Source organism: Pseudoliparis swirei, chromosome 17, assembly GCF_029220125.1.
Source record: "Pseudoliparis swirei isolate HS2019 ecotype Mariana Trench chromosome 17, NWPU_hadal_v1, whole genome shotgun sequence".
Taxonomy (NCBI): Eukaryota; Metazoa; Chordata; class Actinopteri; order Perciformes; family Liparidae; genus Pseudoliparis; species Pseudoliparis swirei.
The window spans coordinates 23,350,571-23,378,316 of NC_079404.1; the positions used below are offsets into that span (position 1 = coordinate 23,350,571).

A 27,746-nucleotide genomic window follows, 5' to 3' on the forward strand; every position below is an offset into this window, starting at 1 on the left:
ATGACGGAACATGAGCGTCTGACCTTCCGACTTTTTATCTCGAGAAAATGAAATTAACACGAGAAAAAGCTGCGAGAATAAAGATCATGATAATAAATCTTCACCTCTTTTCTTCCTCTTCAGTCCTTTGTCAGGCGACTCTGGACAGACTGTGTCCCTACAAGGGCTGGGCGCTCTACTTCACTGAAGGCAGGCGTCTGTCCACCATGATGATGATGATGATGATGATGCGGCTCTTCTGTGTCTTTGTAACTGAAGTTTCTGTTTGGTGCTCAGGCTTCATCGAGAGCTCTCCCATTGTGGAGAAGATCAAAGTGTTTGAGAAATATTTCACCTCCAAGATTGAGCTGTATGACAAGGTCAGTGAGCCGGTGGGAGAATATCTGCTTTTATTGGCCACATATCGACATGACAGTTCTTCATTTTCCCTGCTGTGTGTGTGTGTGTGTGTGTGTGTCCGTGTCCTCAGGATGAGATCGAGCGGCAGGGCAGTGTTCTGGTGGATTACGCCGACTTGACTGTAAACGCCGCGGTGCGCGCCGCTCTACCGGACCTGCCCACGGAGCTGAAGGAACAGCCGGAGACCGTCCTCAACTGTCTGGGATTGGCCGTCCACCAGGTACACTCACACACACACACACACACACACACACACACACACACGTCATCCGCAAGTTTCAGCCGTTCAGAATGTGGACATGAAGCTATGTGCTCGGTTTATTAGTTAAGTTCTCTGTACATAAACATTGAATGGGAAATTGCAAGTTCTGGTTAACTTGGTGTGTGTGTGTGTGTGTTTGTGTGTGTGTGTGTGTTCCAGGTGTTGACCGTTGATTTGGAGCAGCAGGCCGCCGAGCTGCAGGGGGAGGAGCTTCCCGTCGCTCCGCCGATCGTCAACATCCCTCACGTCAGCGCGAGGTAAAACCTGGAAGTCATGAAATTATAAAAAAAATGTATTTAATTAATTTGTGTCATTTAAGGTTTATAGTCATGTAGACACGGAGATTTCACAAAATGTTTGTTTATGGAAATTTAGTTTAAAGTCCTGGAAATACATGAGTCTCTCTCTCTCTCTGTTTCTCTCTCTCTCACTCCCTCTCTCTGTCACTCCCTCTCTCTCCCTCCATCTCCTTCTCACTCCCTCTGTCTCTCCGTCTCTCTCCCTCATTCCCTCACTCCCTCTATCTCTCTCTCCCTCACTCTCTCTCTCTCACAACCTCTCTCTATCCCTCATTCCCCCTCTCTCTCACTCTCTCTCCCTCTCCCTCTGTCTCTCCCTTACCCCCCCTCTCTCTCTCACTCCTCCCCCCCCTCTCTCTCTCTCTCTCTCCCTCCTCTATGCTTTTGAAGCCTCATTCTTAGTTCAGGCATGAGAATCCCTCACCTTTCGGCGAAATTCGCCGTTTTGAAACCAAAATAGGTGACTTACGTGAATCGTGTAGATCCGAAGAGTTTTTGTTTTGAGGTGGGGGGGGGGGGGGTCAATTGGCCTGCCGGCGTTTATGAGATTGGAGTGGGACGCGGAGAAAGTGTGAAGTGTTGCTCTTCGCAATAAAACATCTTTGATGGGACGTGTCGCGTCTCGGCCAATCAGCGTCAAGATGTCTTCAGCGTTTGGGGGTTCAGGTTAGCTTGAATGTTAGACGCTACTTCTGCTGCTGTCGCGCTGCACGGTGGAGCGATGCTAACAAATTTAGCATATTTTTAGTATTAATACTTCATTAAAAGAGCGATCAGAGCGCACGCGCTGCTCCGTGTCGAGCTGTTTGCACACGCAGCGCAGCGCTCACAGAGGGGCGTTAAGTGGCGGAATTTTCGGCTTTAAAAATAAAAATAAAAAAAGATGCCAGAAGTGAAATGTTTAAGTTCAGTCTGTAAAGTTCTGTAACTCTACAGCTGCTCTTCCTGATGAACTCTGTATCCTCTGGTCAGAGACTAACGGCCTCATAGTGTATAATCATTGATCAATGCTATGATGGCTCCATGTAGTTGCATTAATATCTTGCTGTATTAATACTAATATTACTGCTATTTGTTAAGTGTTGAAAAAGTTGGTAAAAAGTGAACCATACAGATATTTTATTTATTACTATTATAGATAAATATACCAGTATCGTATTTATGGTATTGTATCATGATATTTATGGCAGGTATGGTATAGAAGATCGTGACAACCAGGTAGAGGCAGAACAGACTCGAGGAACAGACTCGTGGCTCAGCAGAGCACAAGACTTGAAGACTTGTTCACGCCAACAACAAAAAAAGGAAGTTGGTTCATGAATGACCATATTATATACAATATTACTATTATTATAGGGCCCGATCACTGACTTGGTGTCAGAATGGAGGTACTATAGATTATCAAACAACGTCCAGCATTGATGTTCGTGGAAGTCACCCCCCCGCGCCTATCCTTCTCACCTTTTTCACCCCTGACCCGTTTTCATGCCTGTTAGTTTAAATACAACATGTTCTCACCTCTTCATGTCTTCACTGATATTTGACTGAATGTTAGTTCCTGTAAACGTGGTTTAAAGTCCTTGAGACGTCTCGCTCATCCATTGGTCACACGGAGGTCGTGCGGTCGCACGACCGACCGTTTTCTCCGACTCGCCACCGCCCGACTTCTCTCTCTCTCGTAACTCCCAGGCTCTACAACTACGAGCCGCTGAGCGCTCTGCGGACGCTGCGCGCCAGCGTGTTCGGCCGGCTGGTGGCCGTGAGGGGGACGGTGGTCCGCGTGAGCAACATCCGCCCGCTGTGCACCCGCATGGCCTTCAGGTGCCTGGGGGGCGGCGCGCACCTGCAGTCGCTGCCCCTGCAGCACGGGAAGTACGCCACACCTACCAAGGTACGAACACACACACACACACATTCAGCTCTCTGTTTCTTTGTTTTTCTTTAATGTTTACACACATCTTTGTGTGTGTATATATATTATATATGTATCTATACGTTATATATATATTATATATATTTATAATATAAATACTAATAATGTATATGTATAATATAGATTTATTTATATATAATATTAATATATATGTATATATAATTTATATATTTATAATAATATTAATATATATCATTAATATTATATATAATAGTATTAATATATATTATATATATATATATACTATTAATATAAATATTATTTATAAAATAATAATATATATTTATATATAAATAATAATATACATACTATTACTATATATTATTAATATATATATATATATATATATATATATATATAAATTATTACTTAAGCGTGCCCATGTGTCTTTCAATAAGTGCATCCAGCCCGATTGCCGCAGTCGTTCCTTCGCCCCGATCCGGAACTCTCCTCTGACTCACACCGTCGACTTCCAGATCATCAAGTGAGTCCACCAGCCAGCGGCTGAATTACAGGAGATGTGTGTGTGTGTGTGTTTGTTTGTTTGTTTGTGGACACTTATGTCATGGTCATACTTCATCTGACCGCCGTTTGTGTCTGCGTGCTCCGTCAGGGTGCAGGAGCTGATCGGCGGGGAGCAGAGGGAGACCGGACGCATCCCGCGCACCGTGGAGTGTCACCTGACCTCCGACCTCTGCGACAGCTGCGTCCCCGGAGACACGGTCACGGTGACCGGCATCGTCAGGGTCACCAGCGACGGTACAAAACGCACACACACACATACACATACATACACAGGCACACACACACACACATGTCTTTAAGTTGGAGTTTAGGGTTGGAGTAAAGTTTTGCCTCTTATTGGCAGTTAGTTAAATGTAAGATATATATATATTTATTATTTATATTAATTATATATATATTATATATTTATTATATAAATACTAATAATATATGTATAATATAGATATATTTATATATAATATTAATATATATATATAATTTAAATATTTATACTATTGATATGTATAATTCTTATTATATATAATAGTATTCATATATATTATATATTTATACTATTGACATATATAATTCTTATTATATATAATATTATTAATATATATTATATATATATACTATTAATATATATTATTAATATATTTATTATAATATATATCTAAATAATATACATATACACACACATACAGTTGGGCTCTCTCTCCTAACACTCTTTCCTCTGCAGGGACTTCCCGGGGGAACAAGGACCAGTGCGTGTTCCTCCTCTACATCGACGCCACTTCAGTCAGCAACACTAAAGGTTCTGAAGCTCGTTTGGACCCGAGTCCTGCTCAGCTGTTACATTTATTTTAAAACAGAGCGATAAGGTGTTCTCTGGTTCTTAGGTCAAAGGTCCAAGTTGGCTCAGGGGTCAGGGGGGTCGCTTGAAGACCGCTGTGGGGGGGAGGAGTTCACCCTGAAGGAGCTGTACGCCGTCCAGGAGATCCAGTCCCAGCCGGACCTGCTGAGGCTCATCGTGCAGTGAGATGTTTATTATTATATTCATTATGTTTATTATTATTATTAGTTTCGGACTCGTAACTCTGGTTTTCTCTCTGCTCTCAGCTCTTTGTGTCCCGTCATCTACGGACAGCTGGTGAGTCGCCCGCCAACGAGACTCAGACCCCCCCCCCCAACGAGACTCAGACCTCCCAACGAGACTCAGACCCCCCCAACAGCCTTTTCATCAGAAGTTACAAATGGATATATTTCTTCACGCCCCCGGTAAACGGGGGTGTTTTCTGTCCTCGGGCCGACGTTGTGTGTGTGTGTGTGTGTTGTGTGTGTGTCCCAGCTGGTGAAGGCCGCTCTGGCCCTGGTGTTGTTTGGAGGTCGACAGAAACACACGGACAAGAACAGCGTCCGGTTGGGGACCCCACATCCTGATGGTGGGGGACCCCGGCGTGGGGAAGAGCCAGATGCTGCAGGTAGAGACGCGTCACACGGAGCCGGAAAACACTAAGCCAGAACGACCCCCAGAAATATAATGTGGCCCCTGATATCACTCGAGGAGGAGGGGCAAAAAGAAATGCCCCCATAAATGCACCCAAAAATTATAATTGTTAATAGTAGTTTAAAAATGTAATAATAACCACAAAAAATAAGAATAACATTGAATATGATTGTCTTGATTTATGTTTCCTGTGTAATAGTCATATTGTCATTTTTATGACAATTGTTCATATACTTTAAGCCTAAATAAGTATATTTATTATTTTTGAACAAAGATTAAATGTTATTTCACAAGTTTCAAAAAGGTGCCGCCAATTTTTTAATTATTTTCATTTTAAATGCCCCTGAAAAATGTGTAAATGTCCTACCCTGCGGCTACACCTTCTACACACCCGTCTCTGTGTGTGCTCATGTAAACATAACACTTGTGTATTCATTGTGTGTACTAGGCGGTGTGTAACTTGGCTCCCAGAGGAATCTATGTGTGCGGCAACAGCACGAGCACCGCAGGTACGTCCTCTCCCTGAGCTCCGCAGGTGGGGATTAATCTCTGGACAGTTGTTTTTATTTTTCCAGGTCTTGTTTGGCAACGTAATCCAAGTTGTGAATTACAATCTGAGTGTTTGTGTTTCCCCGTAGGTCTGACCGTGAGTTTATCCCGAGACGCAGGAACCGGGGATTTTGCTCTGGAGGCCGGAGCCTTGGTGCTGTCTGACCAAGGTGGGAAAGAGAGTGGAAGCATTATAATCATAATGTCATTTATGCATGGAGCAATTCTTTAAATATAAAGTTATGAATTCTTCTTCTTCGAGCTCTCGTCTTCTCTTTTTATCCTCTTTCTCTGGTCTGTTGTGTTCAGGCCTGTGCTGCATCGACGAGTTCGACAAGCTGGGCAACCAGCAGCAGGCGCTGATGGAGGCCATGGAGCAGCAGTCGGTGAGCCTGGCGAAGGCCGGCATCGTGGCCTCGCTGCCCGCCAGGACGTCCGTGGTCGCCGCTGCCAACCCCGTCGGAGGACATTACAACCGGAGCAAGACGGTGTCTGAAAATCTGAAGTGAGTGAACTCGTTGGCCAATAAGCTGATCGAGTGCTGAATGATTTAACTTTTATATTTAGATTTTTATATATATATTTTTTGCGATATATATTTTGGGGGGGGGGCGGTTGTTTTCTTATTTATATATATACAGTATATATATATTTTTTTCATATATATATATTTATATTATTTTTTATATATATATGTTCATACATATTTTTGTATTTATATATATATCTTTATATATATATTTTTTTTTTAGATGTATATAAAATATATATATATTTTTATATATGCACATACATATTTTCTTTTTTATTTATATAGATTTTTTTTATATATATATATATATTGTTTTGAATATATATATATCTTAATATATATATATATATGTTCATACATATATTCTTTTATTTATATTTATCTTTATATATATTCATACATATATTTTTTATATATATTTCTTTTTTCTAAATTATATATATATATATATATATTTCTTTTTTTATATATAAATATTTATTTAATTATACCTGTGCGTCCTTAACTTTAGAATGGGCTCGGCGATTCTCTCCCGATTCGACGTTGTCTTCCTCCTCCTGGACATCCCGGACGAGTCTCACGACCGCCACCTGTCGGAGTACATCATGGCCAACCGGGCGGGGAAAGGCCGGACCAGCGGCTCCGTCGTCACGCGGGCCGGCAGCGACCTGGACACCTCCATCCTGCTGGACCACTCGGACATGCCGCTGTCTGAGCGGCTGCAGGTAAAAACAGACGGGACACACTCTGGGTGTGTCGTGATATATCAAGAATACTCATGTCAAGTGTGTGTGTGTGTCGAGGTCCAATCAGGCGAGACCGTCGACGTCATCCCGGTGTGTCTGCTGAGGAAGTACATCAGCTACGCCCGTCGGTACGTCCACCCCCGGCTCTCCCCCGAGGCGGCCCAGACGCTGAAGACCTTCTACCTGTCGCTGAGAACTCAGGCGCACAGCGCCGACTCCACGCCCATCACCACGCGGCAGCTGGAGTCTCTGATCCGACTCACCGAGGTCGGTCGTCTGTCTGTCTGTGTGTGTGTGTGTCTCTGTCTGTGTGTGTGTGTGTGTGTGTGTGTGTGTCAGAGAGCTGAGGGAGAGGATTTGAAGGCACAGATCATTTCACAGACCTGACACATCATTAGGTCTGAGCAATCAGAACACACTTACACACAGACACACACACATACACACACACACACACACACACTCATAAGTCCTGTGTAGAACAGCTGGTAGAATAAAGCACTTGTAGGATTTGAGGTTTCTCTGCAGGAATATGATGAAATGTATATTTACTATATTTATATATTTATATATAAATATATATATTTAATATATTTACTATATTTATATATGTATATATAATATATTTGTATATATACACTACCGTTCAAAAGTTTGGGATCACCCAGACAATTTCGTGTTTTCCATGAAAACTCACACTTTTATTTATCAAATGAGTTGCAAAATGTATAGAAAATATAGTCAAGACATTGACAAGGTTAGAAATAATGATGTTTATTTGAAGTATTAATTTTTTTTTCTTTAAACTTTGCTTTCGTCAAAGAATGCTCCTTTTGCAGCAATTACAGCATTGCAGACCTTTGGCATTCTAGCTGTTAATTTGTTGAGGTAATCTGTTGACATGTCACCCCACGCTTCCTGAAGCACCTCCACAAGCTGGATTGGCTTGATGGGCACTTCTTGCGGACCATACGGTCAAGCTGCTCCCACAACAGCTCAATGGGGTTGAGATCTGGTGACTGGCCACTCCATTACAGACAGCCAGCTGCCTGCTTCTTCCCTCAATAGTTCTTGCACAAGAAATGTTCTGTATCTGGAATGTTCTCCTGTATCTGGAATGTTCTCCTATATCTGGAATGTTCTGTATCAGAAATGTTCTGTATCTGGAATGTTCTCCTGTATCTGGAATGTTCTCCTGTATCTGGAATGTTCTGTATCAGGAATGTTCTCCTGTATCTGGAATGTTCTCCTGTATCAGGAATGTTCTCCTGTATCTGGAATGTTCTCCTGTATCAGGAATGCAACCAGTCTGGATTTTGTCGAGTGAGTAATTTGTTGTGTTGACGACACGATAATGAATAAATCTGTCAGTCATTGAGGGTCAAGCAGAGGTCAGGTCGGGGTATCATCACCGCGTCAGTAAGGCGGTGTTGCTGGGTGTTATTATGGGATGTCTGCTCTGAGCTCGTTGTTTCTGCCCCACAGGCTCCCAGGGTTTTTCCTGGGTCAAAATGGGTCTTCGGTGCCCCCCAAAAACGGTCTGTGTCTAGCTATCTATTCGCGCACCTCACAGTTGCGTATTGATCAGACAAGAAGACACGCTTATCAACTCGATTACTATTGATCAAAACAGAACGAGGGTTCGGCTGTAGCCTCCTTGAAACATACTATTGAGAACTAGAGATGCACCGATCAGGTTTGTGGTGCCGATCACTGATCACTGAAATCAGTATCTGCCGATCCGATAATACCGATCACCGATCACGGTGTCGATTGAAGCATTCTATTTATTGTGTCGCATTATTGCCTCGGACTATGAGGAAATACATATATAAAGCACTTCAAACATTAAAGAAATTACAGATTTCTTTAAACATTTAGGACTTTTACTTTGAAAAATGTCCTAATTGATACAATAAAATTGATTGATTGCCAGTGTAGGTGATTTCAGATATGTATGGAACACATCTGCATCATTCATTTCCTGGAACTCTTGGGGAAATCCATTTACAGGACTTTTTTTAACATACAAAAGTCTGACTTATTTTTATAAACTCTTCCTTGGTCCAGTAAAAATGTTTTAATGTGAGCATAATTTAAGCTAAATCTCAGAAACGATCTATAAAGATACAAAATCAGTTCATTGTTTACTTGTATATGCTCGTGTATGATTTGTCGACATCTTATTTTGAAAAACGGATGTTGTTTCACGTGGTTCTTTCCGCTCACTTTGCAAAACCGGATGTTGTCACTTAAATCCTTCCGCTAACTTTATCAAAACCCTCGAGCGCTCCCGATCGAATCATCAGTCTATAGAGGCAGACATGTGAGAGTCGGCTGAGTCGACCCAGAGATTCAACTCGGGGGACGGGGACGCCGCTCGGTGGTGAGGATCCCCTCTGACCTCTGACCTCTCACTCTGCGGCCCTCGCCGGGCGCATCGTCTCCGTTGCGGTGCGATTGAAACGTCTGATAGTTCTCGCAGATGTTACGTCATCTGATCGGACAAGTTTCGAGAACGCCGATCAAAACCGATAATGGGAATATCGGCCGATATGGATCGGCGCCGATCAGATCGGTGCATCAATATTGAGAACATATTCGCTGACATGCACGTGATGAACACAGTTTTTTTTTGCCTTAGGCGCTCGGGAAAACGGCTTCGGCGCCCAAATGTTCTCTATGCAGGAAAAACCGTGGCTCCTCCAGTCGGGTCGCTCCATCTTCATGCTGCGCTAACAAAACCAGCCCGAGCTGCCTCTTTGTGTGTGTGTTTGTGTGTGTGTGTGTGTGTGTGTGTGTGTGTGTGTGTGTTGGTGTGTGTGGTTGTGTGTTTGTGTGTGTGTGTATTTCTGGAAATTGCCTTGAGATCACACTCAAGCTGCCTAAGATCTCTCCCGATGTGACAGGCTTTTTTTTTGTTTCTTTCTCCGGGTTATTTGTTCAGCCGTCTCCCAAAAGAAGTGACGCGGGGGAGCTCCTCGCCTTGTTTTCATCACGTTTGGGCTTCTTCTCCGGCTTTCTGCATTTCCAAAAGTACACAGGGAGAAAAAAACCTCCTCCTCCTCCTTTGAAGTGTCAACGAGACGACAACAACAAAACTAAAGAAAGAGGAGGAGGAGGAGGATGATATGTCAAAAAGGTCAAAACAGAGAAGCTTGAGAGAGAGAGATTGCTCGGCGGGATGAGTTCAGGCAATCTGTGAGAGGTCACACCTCCGCCTCTCTGACACTCGACGGATGGAGAGACTTCGGTAAACGAGTGTGACATCACGCCGTCGCCCCGTGTTCCCGCGGCTCGTCTGTCGGTCGCAATCTTGCGGCGAGGCCGGCGCGTTTGATTGTTTATCTGTGTGTGTGTGTGTGTGTGTGTGTGTGTGTGTGTGTGTGTGTGTGTGTGTGTGTGTGTGTGTGTGTGTGTGTGTGTGTGTGTGTGTGTGTGTGTGTGTGTGTGTGTGTGTGTGTGTGTGTGTGTGTGTGTGTGTGTGTGTGTGTGTTTGTTATAGTCGAGGTGGAATGAGGGCACCGAGGAGGAGGAGGGGATGACAGAGAGAAGAAAGAAGAAGAAAAAAACATATCCGAAGGTGCCAGACGACGTAAGTCATTTTTTTTTCTCACTCAGCAGGCATCACCTGCCCGCCCGCCTCCTTTTCTTCTTTTTTTTTCCCTTGTTTTGTTTGCATCTCTTTCTGCATGTCTCTCTGTTGTGTTGTATCATGTTGTATGCATGTTGTATGCATGTCGCATGCATGTTGTATCCATGTTGTATGCATGTTGTATGCATCTCTTATGCATGTCGTATCCATGTTGTATGCATGTTGTATTCATGTTGTATGCATGTTGTATGCATCTCGTATTCATGTATGCATCTCGTATTCATGTCATATCCATGTCGTATCCATGTTGTATGCATGTTGTATTCATGTTGTATGCATCTCTTATGCATGTCGTATCCATGTTGTATGCATGTTGTATTCATGTTGTATGCATGTTGTATTCATGTTGTATGCATCTCTTATGCATGTCGTATCCATGTTGTATGCATGTTGTATTCATGTTGTATGCATGTTGTATGCATCTCGTATTCATGTTGTATGCATCTCGTATTCATGTTGTATCCATGTTGTATGCATGTTGTATGCATGTTGTATGCATGTTGTATGCATGTTGTATGCATGTTGTATGCATCTCTTATGCATGTCGTATTCATGTCGCATGCATGTTGTATGCATCTCGTATTCATGTTGTATGCATCTCGTATTCATGTTGTATGCATGTTGTATGCATGTTGTATGCATGTTGTCGCATGCATGTCGTATCCATGTTGTATGCATCTCGTATTCATGTTGTATGCATGTCGTATTCATGTCGCATGCATGTTGTATTCATCTCGTATTCATGTTGTATGCATCTCTTATGCATGTCATATTCACGTTGTATGCATGTTGTATGCATCTCGTATTCATGTTGTATGCATCTCTTATGCATGTCGTATTCATGTCGCATGCATGTTGTATCCATGGTGTATGCATCTCATATTCATGTCGTATGCATGTTGTATTCATGTTGCATGCATGTTGTATGCATCTCGTATTCATGTTGTATGCATCTCTTATGCATGTCGTATTCACGTTGTATGCATGTCGCATGCATGTCATATTCATGTCGCATGTCATATCCATGTTGTATGCATGTTGCATGCATGGTGTATGCATCTCGTATTCATGTTGTATGCATCTCGTATTCATGTTGTATGCATCTCGTATTTATGTTGCATGCATGTTGTATGCATCTCGTATTCATGTTGTATGCATCTCGTATTCATGTTGTATGCATCTCTTATGCATGTTGTATGCATGTCGCATGCATGTCGTATTCATGTTGCATGCATGTTGTAGCCATGTCGTATGCATGTTGCTACAGACTTTTTGTTTTTCTCCGTTGTGCCAGCTCAGGTTTCTTCCTCGCACCATGTAGTGTGGATGTCGTACGCATGTCGTACGCATGTCGTAGGCACGTCGCAGATCTACTGCGACATGCCTACGGACCTTTTTTTTTCTCCGTTGTGCCAGCTCAGGTTTCTTCCTCGCACCATGTAGTGTGGATGTCGTACGACATGTCGCATGTAATGCATGTAGGCACGTCGCAGATCTACTGCGACATGCCTACGGACTTTTTTTTTTCTCCGTTGTGCCAGCTCAGATTTCTTCCTCGCACCATGTAGTGTGGATGTCGAACGCGTGTAAATGCGCATGTCAAACGCGTCGCAGATCTACTGCGACGTGCCTACGGACTTTTTTTTTCCTCCGTTGTGCCAGCTCAGGTTTCTTCCTCGCACCATGTAGTGTGGATGTCGAAATGCATGTAAACGTGATGTCGTGAGGCACGTCGCAGATCTACTGCGACTTGCCTACGGACTTTTTGTTTTTCTCCGTTGTGCCAGCTCAGGTTTCTTCCTCGCACCATGTAGTGTGGATGTCAAATGCATGTAAATGCGCATGTCGTAACGCGTCGCAGATCTACTGCGACATGCCTACGGACCTTTTTTTTTCTCCGTTGTGCCAGCTCAGGTTTCTTCCTCGCACCATGTAGTGTGGATGTAAATGCGCATGTAATGCGCATGTCGTGAAACGCGTCGCAGATCTACTGCGACATGCCTACGGACCTTTTATTTTCTCCGTTGTGCCAGCTCAGGTTTCTTCCTCGCACCATGTAGTGTGGATGTCGATGCGCGTATGTCGTACGCATGTCGTAGGCACGTCGCAGATCTACTGCGACATGCCTACGGACTTTTTTTTTCTCCGTTGTGCCAGCTCAGGTTTCTTCCTCGCACCATGTAGTGTGGATGTCGTACGCATGTCGTACGCATGTCGTAGGCACGTCGCAGATCTACTGCGACATGCCTACGGACTTTTTTTTCTCCGTTGTGCCAGCTCAGGTTTCTTCCTCGCACCATGTAGTGTGGATGTCGTACGCATGTCGTACGCATGTCGTAGGCACGTCGCAGATCTACTGCGACATGCCTACGGACTTTTTTTTCTCCGTTGTGCCAGCTCAGGTTTCTTCCTCGCACCATGTAGTGTGGATGTCGTACGCATGTCGTACGCATGTCGTAGGCACGTCGCAGATCTACTGCGACATGCCTACGGACTTTTTTTTTTCTCCGTTGTGCCAGCTCAGGTTTCTTCCTCGCACCATGTAGTGTGGATGTCATGCATGAAATGCGCGTATGTGATGTCGAGGCACGTCGCAGATCTACTGCGACATGCCTACGGACTTTTTTTTTCCTCCGTTGTGCCAGCTCAGGTTTCTTCCTCGCACCATGTAGTGTGGATGTCGAACGCATGTCGTGAAACGCGTCGCAGATCTACTGCGACATGACTACGGACTTTTTTTTTTCTCCGTTGTGCCAACTCAGGTTTCTTCCTCGCACCATGTACTAAGGATGTAGAACGAATGTCCGTAGGGATGTCGCAGCTCTACTGCGACATCCCTACGGACATTTTGTTTTTCTCCCTTGTGCCAACTCAGGTTTCTTCCTCGCACCATGTACTAAGGATGTAGAACGAATGTCCGTAGGCATGTCGCAGATCTACTGCGACATCCCTACGGACATGTTGTATTCTACCGGGCGCGTCGGAAGGGCCTGGAGATGGCGTTGCCCACGGCCGAGAAGAACCTGCCGACGGCACTGAGCTTTCTCGGTGGCGGTGCCAGGCGCTCTTTGACGGAGGAGGCGATGTCGCTCTCAAGCTCTGGTTTCTGCAATTTCGTGTGGAGCAGCACCATCTTTGCACCGCCCCACGTCTTGCACAGGTCCCGGTGAATCGTCCTGTCGAGGTTTTTAAAGGTTTTTTCAGCGGCAACGAAATCCACACCCTCGACTTCGGACCATGTCCTTTCAAACACTCGCTTAATGTCGGCATCTGAAATCTCAACGGTCCCACCCACTTTGGCCTTCTTGACAATCCGCGACAACAGACCCTCCACGAAGATCTCGACGGACTTCTTGTTCTCGTTGTCCCGTGGAGGTTCGGCACGGGTTTCTTCCTCGATGATGACCTGCGGCAATTCTTCTGGGGTCGGCAAATCAAGGTCCGGCAAATCGTTGCTGCCGACGTCTGTGTTTGTTTCATGGCAGCACGGCGCCTCAGGGGTCTGATTGACCGATTCCTGAGGGATCTGACTTTCCACAGAGATCTCGACGGACTTCTTGTTCTCGTGGTCCCGCGGAGGTTCGGCACGGGTTTCTTCCTCGATGATGACCTGCGGCAATTCTTCTGGGGTCGGCGAATCATGGTCCGGCAAATCGTTGCTGCCGACGTCTGTGTTTGTTTCATGGCAGCACGGCGCTTCAGGGGTCTGATTGATCGATTCCTGAGGGATCTGACTTTCAACGAGATCGGAGGTTTTCTCGCAGGCTGGCGTGTCAGACACGGCCGTAGCCGCCACGGGCTCGCTCTCCTCGACGGCCACCTGGGCCGTCGAATCTGCGGCCGTTATTTGACACTTGCAGGTTGGACAACACGCGTCCATTGTTGCCTTTTGTTTTATCGCCTTGAGGATGCTGATGATATTGGTGCCGATGATGGGATTGGTGAGGTTTTTCATGACTAACACGGGGGACAATATCTTTGCCGGCGGGTCGCTAATCTCGAAAATGAGGTTGACGATCCCGAGAGCGGAAGCAACCCCGTTGACTCCCTTTACCCTCATGTCCTGGTTTTTACCCCCGTATTCAAGATAGGGGGCGTATGTCCTCATCCATTTTTCACTCACTACGGAGACGTTAGCGCCGCTGTCCAGCAGGACTTTGAATGAAACTCCTTCAATCAAACAGGTGATGAACGACGACGGACCGGAAGTTGAGGCCTTCGTGAAGCTGGGAGGGAGCTTGCCCGAGTCTGGGATTAAATCCAAGGTATCCATAACTTTTGTTTTACGTTGTGCGTCTCAAAAAAGAAAGAGGTTATGTATTATTATTACTCCGGTAATAATAATAGTGATAGTTCTGCTTGCTGTACTTTGTCTTGCTTCTCCAGGAGTATATATAGAAACTGAGATCAACGCCACATTCTGTGGGCAGTGTCGTCAAGTGTGTCATAGGCACAGTGAACAGGAAATAGATTAAAGCCACAGTGAACGAGAAGTGGATCAAAGGCAAAGTGGCTAAGATGCCATTATTCTGGGGGCGGGGTTTGTGGCTATTCTGGGGGCGGGGCTTATGGAACTATTAAATTTTTTTTTACATATTAATAATAAAGAAGAAGTTAACCAGCAGGATTATAGTCTTTACAGCCTTGTTGCACCACAGCTGCACTGAAACATACATATATTTAATTAGTAGTATGTGAAATCAGTAATATTACTGTAAATATTACTTATTTGAAATATTCAAAAATATTTATGGTATCCCAATTTATTTATTATTTTTGTTTAAAACTACAAGACTGAATAAATCAAGAGAAGATGCAAAGTACTTTTATGTAGACTTCTAGACATCCAGAGGAGTCACCCCCTAGTGGTCAGTAGAGAGAATGCAGATTTAGCAAGTGAAGCGTAGACTTGTATACAACCAGAGGAGTCACGCCCTGGTGGTCAGTGGAGAGAATGCAGCTTTAACAGTTCAATTCAATTCAGTTTATTTGTAGAGCCCATAGATGTCATGTGTACAGAAGGAATCATTTTACACAAATTAAAACACAGTAACAACACAATCAATGACTGACAGAGTGTATGAATAGTTGGTAGTCGGCATATTCCACGACCCAGACCTCGATGATCCATCAGCAGATAGGATCTATGTCGTCTCATAGGGTCCGATGACCCGATGAGACGTGAAGTCAAAAGGACTCCGGGGAGAAAGCAGAGTTAGTAACGTGTGATTGAGAGATGAAAATGCATCCCCAAGGAGAGAGAAAAGAGGAGATAGGTACTCAGTGCATCCTAAAACGTCCCCCGGCAGCCTATCAGCCCATAGCCAGGGGTGCACATAACTTTCTCAGTACTCAGGTGAGTACTGGGAGATGGTGTTTGGGACTCACATTTTCCCATATGTAGCGTGGTCTTAATAAGTGCAGTCTTCCTCACTGTCCTCTGCTTCAGCTTCCTGCATGGTAGATGATGAAGATGCTGCAGATGCACCTCCTTGTCCTCGGTTGATTCTCCGATTAGCGGTCTTCATCCACAGGTCAACAGCTTGCTTTTAACACGTGAGGCATAGACTTCTAGACAACCAGACTTTCCCTTGGCAGAACAGCAAGCACAGCAAAGTAGGCCGCATCCTTTGAAGCACGAGGTCCATGAAATAGGACTCGCGCCTTACAGCTAGACGTCGGAGCAGGTAATTTATGGGTTTGAAATATACCTTGCATTGAAGTAAATCATCATGTTTCCATCATCCCAGCCTGCAGGATTCACTCTGTGCTTTATCAGGACGACTCAGACGCCCAAACTACTACTTTTCACCAATCTATCTCTGAGTGTGTAAGTGCGTATTGATTTGCCAGAGGTATTTCCAGCTGTGATTCGGAGGATTTGAGACCATCAGCTCCCTTAGTCCTTTACGGGATTCTTTCAGAAATTGGGTTTCGTCCTTTCTTTGTTTCCTGCTTCTTTTACTTCATTCTTCACATTTCTTGTTTATGTGTGTGTGTGTGTGTGTCTTTTCAGCGAGAAAAGTCAATTCCAGTTTGACAATGAACACACGAGACAAACAGACCTCCGGACTGCTGTTTGTTCTCTCTAGCTAGATTCTATCTAACCAGTCAGAGATACTCCCCTCTCCGCTAACTGGAGAATGTCATTGTCAACAGGGTGTGTGTGTGTGTGTGTGTGTGTCTGTGTGCTTATCGCCCACAGAAATGACACTCAGACGGCGACTAAATTGAGTTAGCAATCCTCAGTATTTTGCTCTCATATCTTTTATCAGCACAAGGAGATCTAGTTTGGTGATTTCAACGTTTTTCTCGACCCCTTTTGACGCCACTCGTGTCAGTTCCCCGAGAGCGGTTGCTTCCACTTCCACGTGATCGTCGGCGTGTTTGCACCGCTTGAGAATTTGTTCGCATAAAACATCGACTTTAATTCAATATGCGAGAGGAGCGTTTCCACTCGCACGGAGCGAGCCTTCAGCTGCTGCTGAGATAGAGAGGAGAAGTTAAACACACACACACAGATCTGTTGCTGTCATGTGATATAAGGGTTAACAGTTTCAGCAGCCGTCTTCTGGTCTTCTGACACACAAAGGAATTATCATTATACACTGATGACTGTACACACACACACACACTTTGTATACCCTGCGTACTCTGACACATGCACGCATTAAAGTCTGTTAGATGTCAGTCAAACATGCCCTCAGGAGATGCCTGCATCACACACACACACACACACTGACAGAGATTGATTGGATGAAAGGAGGACGGCTGTAAGTGTGTGTGACGTTAGAGATCACCTAGGAGATGGGGAGACCACACACACACACTTACACTCACACACAGAGAGAGATCGACTCAAACCAGAGCAGAGCTGTGCCAAGGCAAATGAACCCATCTGAAATGCAATTCCCATGGCCTTATAAACACACACACACACACACACACACACACACAGACAGGCAAGCTGAGCGCTCCCTGTATTCTCATTACTGCAGATGGAGGGAGGAGGATGGTGGTGATGGGGGGGGGGGGGGGGGGAAAGCGACTCAAGACAAGAGGAAGAGGATGAAAGGAAGGAAGCGACAACGAAAAAATAAATGGCTTAAGGAAGGAGGACGGAAGGTAGCGACACGAGAGTAAAGAAGCTGAGAGGATGATGGGAGATTGTGTTATTAGACACAACCGGCTGGCTGGGGGAATTGGTGTGTGTGTGTGTGTGTGTGTGTGTGTGTGTGTGTGTGTGTGTGTGTGTGTTTGCGTCACTCTGGTGGTGGAAATTGTTGTCGGCAGGACCCCAAATGGCTGTTTCCCTGCCTGACAGAAGATAAGAGAGACAGTATATATATATTTATATATTTATTTATTTAAGGTAGCAAGCTCACAAGGAGAGAAGACGGAGAAAGAAAGAGAGAGGGGAAAGTTAAAAGGAAGAGTAGGAGGACTAGAAGAGGGGGAGTGAAGTGGAAGTGAAGAGGGCGAGAGAGAGAAGAGGAGATAAAGGGAAACGGAAGGAAAGAAAAAGCCTCAGCAGGTAGAGATGAAGAGAGAAGAGGAGGAGGAGGAGAGTGGCACAAGGATACAAAAAGGAGAGGCCTAAGGTCCTGGTGGTCCTGATAGTCTTGATGGTCCTGATAGTCTTGGTGGTCCTGATAGTCTTGATGGTCCTGGTGGTCTTGGTGGTCCTGGTGGTCCTGGTGGTCATTGGGTGTAAAGTCCTAAACATCCCCTGGAGGTTGTTGTACAGGTCGTCCGTGTCTGTATACATGGAGGGGGGGGGGGGGCAGATGCCTATGACAGAGGTCGGAGGTCAGATCCCATCCCAAGATGCTTTGTGGCACAAACCAACCAGGAACGCTGTCAGCCTCCGTCTGGCTTCAGGCTCACCTTACAGAGTGACCCTCGTCTTAGCGCACACACACACACACACACACACACACACACACACACACACACACACACACACACCTGCCGGCCTACTTGGTTTCCTGTATTGTGTATTCAAGTACATATTGCCTTCTTTTTCTTACATGTTTTAGCAGTGTGTGTGTGTGTACATGTGTGTGTGTGTGTGTATAATAGGCAAGCTTTATTATAACAAAGTCTCACCTTCAATACCTACATTTTTGATTTTCCATTAATGGCCCAGTCTTTGAGCCAAAAAGCTTAGTTATATATATATATTTACATTTATATTCATTTATATATATATATTTATATTCATTTATATATATGTATATATATATTTGCAATGGGATTGTGAGATCTGAAATATTGATTTTTAAAGTGAGAAGAAGAGGAAGAGAGACTCCTCTTGTCATCCAAATAGATTTTGTCCCAGCGACTCTTCCCCCGACACAGGCGCCATATGTAATGCTGTAAGGGGGCAGGTGTGTGTGTCTCTGTGTGTGTGTGTGTGTGTAAATTGGTGCTTTCCCGCTCTTTGGGCGGCGGTGAGATTACCCTTCACAGTCTAATGACTCCTGAAGGAGTTGAGCATTAAACGGGAGAGGGGAGGGGGGGAGAGGAGGAGGGGGGGGGGTAGTGGACCTTTAAAAAAAGTGGAATACAAACATCAATGCAGACAAAAATCAAGGACAGATAGGAAAAAAAGAAAGAAAGGGAAGAAAGAAAGAATAAAAGAAAGAAAGAAAGGGAAGAAGATCATTTGCAAATGTAGAGAAACAGATTTTTTTTTGCACAAATACACAGAAAACCAACCAAACAGCTTGTGATGGAGAACGTGATGTGTGTGTGTGTGTGTGAGAGTGCGTGTGTGTGTAGGTATATGAGAGAGTGTGTGAGTGAGTGTATTGTGTGAGTGCGTTTGTGTGCGCGAGTATGTGGTGTGTGTGTGTGCGTGTGTATGTTTGTGAGAGTGTGTATGTGTGGGTGCGTGTGTGAACTTAGTGACACATTTCTAGACACACATCGTTGCATTCATGTGTAATATTTATTGTCTTCGTCTGTTTCTGGTCAATGAGCTCGTCTTCATCAGCTTCATCGTCTTCATCACCTGAAGAACGTTCTGCTCTCCAATCAGCTGGAGGTTTGATCTTCCCAGGGAGACGTGTGATTGGCTCCATCGGGCTCCTCAGCCGGCGGTCGGCCCCCTGCTGGCCGCTGTGTGAACTGCTCACAGCTTTTCATGAGAGACGCTGAAACTATACAGGTAAAAGTTCTATAAATCTAAAACAACAAGTACAAAGTTTAACTTTTGCTTTTGAAATACTTACATGTGATTAACTCGAGCATGTTACGGGGGTTAAACTAAATGAAATGCTTTTTATTTGGTATCTTTTACTTGATGTTTCTGTAGATACAATTTTTGAGGGACTGTGGACAGCGATAACAATGTTGACGTATGAATATGAACGCACACGGAGTCGTGGTTAGAGGGGGGGGGGCATTTCCATAAGCAGCTTGTCGACATGGATGCACACAAACGCTGCATGTTCTTTATGCATGGACAGGAAAAGCGTGAGGGGTAAGACAGACGGGAGGCGCAGCAGACAGACGGACGCGCTGCTGCATACCAAGGAAAGGAAGTGGAGGCCGAGGGTCTTATATTTTTTTTAAGAGACAAAATGCCTTACGGCCTTAATATATATATATGTATACATATATATACATGAATATATATATTTATATATATGTATATATATAAATATGTATATATATACACATAAATATATATAGATTTATATATATTTATGTATCCATATATATAAATATATATACACATATATATATACATGAATATATATAGATTTATACATAAATATATATGTATATATATAAACATAAATATGTATATATACATAAATATATATAGATTTATATATATATTTATGTATACATATATATAAATATATATAAATACATATATATACAGGGGTGCACATAACTGGTACGCAGGTACGCATGGGCGAAAATAATCAACAATGCGTAATGCCCAGGGCTCCAGACTAACTTTTTTAACTAGGAGCACAGTGGCCCCTAACTTAAAATGTTAGGGGCGCAAGCAGAAAATTTAGGGGCGCACACAGGGTTTTCCTGGGTCAAAATTTTTGGCACCATCTATTCATGCAATCGAGATGTTGAGTGAGTGATCAGCAGCTGGCCGCTCTGCCGTGATACGCGCACACATCCGCACACACGGGTGAGCACACTCCTCACTAGCACCCCCTCCCCCCGTTAACAACTCTTCTCGGCTCGCCCAAATTTTCTCTATGCAGGAAAAACCCTGCGCACAGTATAAATCGACTTGCAAAGTTTTCCCATCATTTCTACTGTATTACTGATAAATAATTTGACAATATACAATCTTATGCCTTTTTGCCTTCATGAACTGCAAAACATTCACAACAGAGAACTCTTCAGAAGTTACTGTATTGAGTGTAAACATATTTTAAGAAAAAACATACCTTGAGCATGTGCATGTTGCACTTCGATGTGGCCAATCAAAACATTTGTTGGTTTCTAGAGATGCACCGATCAGGTTTTTGGTGCCGATCACCGATCACTGAAATCAGTATCTGCCGATCACCGATAATACCGATCACGGTGTCGATTGAAGCATTCTATTTTTTGTGTAGCATTATTGCTATGAGGACTATGAGGAAATACATATATAAAGCAACTCAAACATTAAAGAAATTACAGATTTCTTTAAACATTTAGGACTTTTACTTTGAAAATGTCCTAATTGATACATTACAATTGTTTGATTGCTATTGTAGGGGATTTCAGATATGTATGGAACATATCTGCATCATTCATTTCCTGGAACTCTTGGGGAAATCTATATACAGGACTTTTCTTAACATACACAAGTCTGACTAATTTTATAAACTCTTCCTTGGTCCAGTAAAATGTTCTAATGTTAGCATATGTTAAGCTAAATCTCAGAAACGATCTCTAAAGATACAAAATCAGTTCATTGTTTACTTTTATATGTTCGTGTATGATTTGTCGACATCTTATTTTGACAAACGGATGTTGTTTCACGTGGTTCTTTACGCTAACTTTGCAAACGGATGTTGTCACGTAAATCCTTCCGCTATCAAACCCTCTCACTCCTGATGGAATGTGTTTACCGTGAGCATCAGTCTCTAGGGGCAGACATGTGAGAGTCGGCTGAGTTGACCCAGAGATTCAACTCGGGGGACGCCGCTCGGTGGTGAGGATCCCCTCTGACCTCTCACTCTGCGGCCAACGCCGGTTGCATTGTCTCCGTTGCGGTGCGCCTCTTTTCACACATTAGCCCCCCCCCGCCCCCCCTCACACACAGGCAGGGTTGGAGTGGGGCCACTTTTCAGCCCGGGAATTTCAGGCTCAAGACCAGCCCACTTTTTTTATGGTAGTGGAAATTGGATAATGCAATGCCAATACTTGCGCGCGCCGGCATCGAGCCGAGAAGAGTTGTTGACGGGGGGGGGGGGTGCAAGTGACTGCTCGCAGACCGGCGTCGGAGCTCTGCAGCGACCGCGATCAACCTATCGAAGTGTCAACAAATAAAATTCTCGACCGGCCCAGAAGTGAAGCGGCCCACCGGGAACTCTCCCGATTACCCACCCCGGGCCTGCACACAGGCCAGCCTTCTTCTTCGGTTTTCGTCTCCTTTCTTCTTCTTCTGGAGTTAATGTCGGTTAGCAAACCAGTCATTCAGGCATTACCGCTAACTATAGTGGGCTGAAGTGTAGAACAAGTTTGTCAGCAACAAAAATATTTAATAACAACAAAACAAAAAAATCTACTAATTTACTGGTCGCGCATGCGCGAGTTGATGAAAAATTTACTCGCACTGTGTCTAATTTTAGGCGCAAAATGCGACCATTTGGTCGCAGTCTGGAGCCCTGGTAATGCCACTTGTGTTACTCGGCGCCTTTGCGTCCTGACCGGTCTGATGTTGGTCGTCTCTAACCAGCAGCAGCAGCGTCTCATTCTGTCTCTAGTGTCGCGTTAACTCTTCTCGGCTCTCCGTCTCGCGCGCCGCAGAGCTCCGATGCCGGCGTGTGCGCGCACATCGGGACGAAAGAAAGTCACTTGATCTGGTTGACGCGACGCGATCACGTCATGGGCAACGGGGAAATATATATATATATATATATATATAGCATGTTTATGATTGATTATTTATTGATTATTTATTGTCTGTCAACACAGAATTAAATCTGGTTTTCTTCCGTGCACCTGTCACTCACATATCGTTGTTTTCGTCGACTTTGCGTTGCTGCCCCTCTTCCTCGGCCGGCCGCACGCTCCTCCGACGCGTCTGAAACCTCCGTGTCTACACTACTAATGTGATGACGTCACGGAGTCCGACTCGTGTTTTCTGTCAACGTGTCGAGGAAACATGGCGACTCAAAGTGTTCCTGACCGGGGAACCGCTGCAGCTGAAGTGTGGAGCCGAGACCCGAAGCTGTCTTGTTGTTGCCTGAACAGAAACACATGGACCCCCCCCCATGACGTATAAAAACGTGTTTACATCCATCTTGTTTTACATTAAGTGTCTTTTAATCTTGATTTAAGAGACACTGAACAGACGCCTTTCGATGGCTTCCTGTGCCACGTTTTTTTTGCCTGTTTCCGTGAAGGTGTTTTTGTCAATATTTTGCTCTTTTTTTGCCCGTTTTTTTTTGGGGGTCTTAATTGTTGGCATTTTTGTGCCTTTTTTTTAACCCTTTTTTGCCCATTTATTTCCTGTTTTTTGTCTTTTTTCTATGGTTTTATCTTTTTTTTGCCTGTATCTTTTGCCCGTTTATTTGCTTATTATTTCCTGTTTTTTATTGTTTTGCCTGTTTTTCTTTGGCTTGTTTACAACTTTTGTGGAGCTTCGAGGACGTCTGTGTGGCGAAACCCCAAAGAACTACAAAAGACCCAAAATGTTTCCTTCAGTGTAATCAAGGCTTCATCCAGAGGAGGAGGAGGAGGAGGAGCAGGAGGAGGAGGAGGAGGATACCTGAGCGTGTCGGCTAACAGGCATGGGTTCTGCGGCTCGGCCCTCAGATGTTGTTTCACACATCAAAGGCTTCTGAAGTTCAACGTGAACATCAGGAGAGACGACGACCACACACTGACCAATCAGAGGCTGAGCTACAGGACGCTCTACGTATCGTCGACTGGGACATGATCCAATCCAGTTCCAGTGACGTCAGCGAGTTTGCGGAAGTAGCAATGAGCCTCATAGCAACGCTAACGGACACCATCGTCCCCACGGTAAAAGTTAGGGTCTTTCCTAACCAAAAGCCGTGGGTTGATAGATCCATCCGTGAAGCTGTGAACGCCCGTACTGCTGCCTATAACTCCGGTCTTGTAACCGGCAACATGGACGAGTACAAGGCAGCGGTCTATGGACTGAGGAGGGCGGTGAAGGAGGCCAAGAGGAGGTACCGAGACAGAGTGGAATCACAGATGGAGCAGCGCGACACCAGGCGCCTATGGCAGGGGCTACGGACTATCACAAACTACCAGAGCAGACCCGCGCAATGGTGAGTGCCGACGCATCCCTAGCGGACGACCTGAACTCATTTTATGCACGGTTTGAGGCTAGCAACAACAGCGCTAGCTCGCCGCTAACAACAACACCGTTAAGCGTAGCCGGTGAGTTCTACCGCTGGGGATGAACACACACTCTCTGTGACCGAGCACAGTGTGAGGAGGGCTCTGTTGAGGGTGAACACCAGGAAAGCTGCAGGTCCAGATGGCATATCTGGGCGAGTACTGAAGACCTGTGCTAACCAGCTAGCTCCAGTGTTCACCACAATATTCAACCTCTCCTGGCTGAGTCCGTGGTCCCGCCTGCTTCAAGAGATCCACTATTGTCCCTGTGCCCAAGAATGCTTCTCCAGCATGTATGAATGACTACCGACCGGTGGCCCTCACCTCGGTGGTCATGAAATGCTGAGAGGCTGATAAAGGACTACATCTGCGCCTTCCTCCCTTCCTCCATGGACCCGCTGCAGTTTGCTTATCGCCCAAACAGATCCACGGATGATGCTGTCTCCCAGGTACTGCACACCACTCTCTCATCTGGACAGCCAGAGGGGGCTATGTGAGACTGCTGTTCATTGATTATAGTTCAGCTTTCAACACCATAGTCCCTCCAGACTGGCCGGCAAGCTGATTGAGCACCCCTGTGTGCTTGGATCCTGGACTTCCTGACCGCCAGGCCACAGGTGGTCAGGGTGGGCAGACACACCTCAAATCCCTCACCCTGAACACAGGATCCCCCAGGGTTGCGTCCTCAGCCCCTACTGTACTCCCTGTACACACATGACTGTGTGGCCAGGTTCAGCTCAACACCATCATCAAGTTTGCGGATGACACAGTGGTGGTGGGCCTGATCTCTGACAACGGAGAAGGCCTACCTGGAGGAAGTTGCTGATCTGTCACTCTGGTGCCAGGACAACAGCCTCATCATGAATGTCACCAAAACTAAGGAGCTGATTGTGGACTTTAGGAGGGTACAACAACAGAGGACGTACTCACCACTGGGGATTAACGGGACTACTGTGGAGAGGGTGAGGGTATAAATACCTGGGAGTCCACATCACCGAGGATCTGACATGGTCAACAAACACAGACACTCTGGTGAGAAAGGCAAGGCAGCGCCTCTACCACCTCAGGCAGCTGAGGAAATTTAAAGTTTCCCAGAGGATCCTTCAGTCCTTCTACTCTGGAGCTGTAGAGGCGTCCTGACAGGAAGCATCACAGCCTGGTTTGGCAACTGCTCCGCTCAGGACAGGAAGGCTCTGCAGAGAGTAGTGCGTTCGGCTGAGCGCACTATTGGAACTACACTCCTCACCCTGCAGGACTTGTACACCAGGAGGTGCAGAACCAGAGCCGGCAGGATCATGAAGGATCCTCACCACCCCAACAACAGACTGTTTCAGCTGCTGCGGTCAGGCAGGCGCCTCCGTCACGCTGCAAGAACAGAGAGACTGAGACGGAGTTTCTTTCCTCAGGCCATCAGGATTGTGAACTCCGACCTCACCAGGACCCCCACATAGACCCACACAACTGCCCCTCTTAGGCACACACACACACACACACACACTTACTGTAAATATTGTGTTGTTTTTTATTTGTAAATAGTGTGTACTTGTTGCCCTTGCACATTCCTGCTGAGCATGCCACTTTCATTTCACTGCACACCCTGTGTGTGTATGTGACAAATAAAACATCTTGAATCTTGAATCTTGAACACACACAAACACACACACACAACAACGACGAGTTCAAACGTCACCGTGATGTTTCTGAGCCGCTCGTGTGTCGCTCCACGGGGTCAAAGGTCTTCGAAGAAACTCGTAGGTGTGTGTGTGCAAGTGTGTGTGTTTGTGCGCACGCACGTGTTTGTGTGTGCAAGTGTGCATACGTGAGTGCATTAGTACGTATGTACATGTGTGTGTGCATGCAAAGTATGTGTGTGTGTGTGTATTGTGTGTGTGTGTGTGTGTATATTTGTGTGTGTGTGAGTGTGTGTGTGTGTGTGACCGAGGGATGACCGCCTGAGTAAAAAGAGGACTCTGGCTCGTGTTCAGGTGGACTGAGGAGACGACGGGGAGAACATGAAAGATTGGAGAGGAGGTGAAGTGGCAGGAGGGGGGCTTCATGAGGGAGAGGAGGAGAAGGAGGAAGACGAGGGGTGATCTCAGCGAGGGTGCAGAGGAAGACGCAAAGGTGACAGCAGAGCCCGAGGTGACGGGAGAGGACTGAGGGTGAAGGAGGGAGGAAATGACAGAACGGGGGGAGGAAGAGTGGCAGGTGGGAGGATTACAGGAGGTCAGACGAGAAGGTCACGGAGAAAAAGGTCAGCGGGGCAGGAGGAGGAGGAGGAGGGACTGAGCTAAGGACACCACAAGTGACGGAGCGAAGAAAGGTGCTTCGGCTCCAGCTGCGACTGCTCACCTCCTGTGTGTGTGTGTGTGTCCCAGGACGCCTGCCCTACTGCAGGACCACCGGCGGTGCGGAGCAGCTGGGAGGCCCCTCCCACGGCGCCGTGGCCTCTCCGCCCGGCCGCCTGTCACTCAACGTTATCTCATCCGGAGCCGACGCCCAGAGGAGGAAGAGGAGGAGTCCCGGGAGGCGCCGCGACGAAGAAAAGGAGGAGCTCAGAAAAAAAACATGTCTTAATAAGTAATGACTCGTTTATCTGCTGATGTGTTTCCGTTTGAGTCGAGCTCTTGTTTCCCGCGTGTTCCAGCGCTCTGATTGGTGCTCGTCAACCGGCCTATCAGCAGCGTGCAGAGTGCTCATGAGTCGAAGCCGTGCATGTATGATGTCATCGTTGGAGACGACACGCGCCAAATGCAACCGTACGTTCGGCGGAGAGAGAGAGAGAGTCCCTGCACGAGACTTTAGGCCCCGCCTCCAAACTGCTTGAGTGTCTCTAGACCCCTGTGGACCCCCCCCCCCCCCGGGCCGTGTGTTCTTCTTCTTTCTCTCTCTCCCGTCTTGACCGCTGTTCTGAAGGTGAAAAATATGTATTTTTACCCACTTGATGTTGTAAGTACGACTTAAGCCGCGTACCCCCCCAACCAGAGGAGTCGCCCCCTGGTGGTCAGGAGAGAGAATGACGGGGGTCCGTGCCGCCGCAGGTTGGCAGTTCTTGTTGTGGCCCAGTCGGACCGCACCGCGCCAATAACCTCCTCTGATTTACGGCCTTTTCGATTTGGACGCGTCCTCCTTCGGCTTCTGCCGAGTCGGCAGCTCGCGGTCTCACCGGCGCCGAGCGGATCCAGTTAGAAACCCAAACGGGAGCTGGACGGACAGAACGGCTCGATGGGGCAGAACAAAGGAGCCGGACCGCGAGCTCCTGGAAATCAATTCTCTTCATCTGCCAACCGATTCTCTTCCCAAAAGCAGAAGCCCAGATCTGATTCCGTTTGTTCCGTATTGCTTTTTTTTGGGTGGGTTTGTTGTTGCGTTTCACATGCGTCAGATACACAGCCGGCCAAAACACAAGAACAGCTAAATCAGCAAGTCATTCAATCGGGTTCTGGGAGCAGTATTTTTAAGTAAACCGAAAAACTATTCTTCATCTGACATCCATTTGAAAAACACTCACACCGACCAGGTTACCTTTGGTCCCAGCAGGTTTGGGTTTTTTTTTTGCACGACATTTAAAGAAAACCACAGATCTCAATTACGTCTGGTGGAAACTCGGCCGCCGCTTACTGAGGAATAAAAGATCTGCATTTGGTCTGAACACTGATCCGACCGGTTCAGGTGTTTCCTCTCCCAAAGAGCATTGTTTTGTTTCCTCTGTATATTTAGTATATTTAGTATTAGCATTTAGTATTTAGTATTGTGCTTGTGTTTTATTTAAATTTTGTATTAATGTTTGTATATAT

The 27,746-nt window shown here is 45.7% G+C and overlaps 1 long non-coding RNA gene and 1 pseudogene across 1 annotated transcript; one reads left to right on the plus strand and one right to left on the minus strand.

Moving 5' to 3' along the window:
- LOC130207598 (DNA helicase MCM8-like) lies at window positions 1-27,402 on the plus strand (annotated as a pseudogene).
- On the minus strand, window positions 19,321-23,342 carry LOC130207285 (uncharacterized). Its single transcript, XR_008834267.1, has 2 exons — window positions 22,593-23,342; window positions 19,321-19,550 (listed from the first exon to the last, which is right to left on the minus strand). It is a non-coding gene; the product is annotated as an uncharacterized LOC130207285 (long non-coding RNA).
- Window positions 27,403-27,746: the final 344 nt, after the last annotated feature.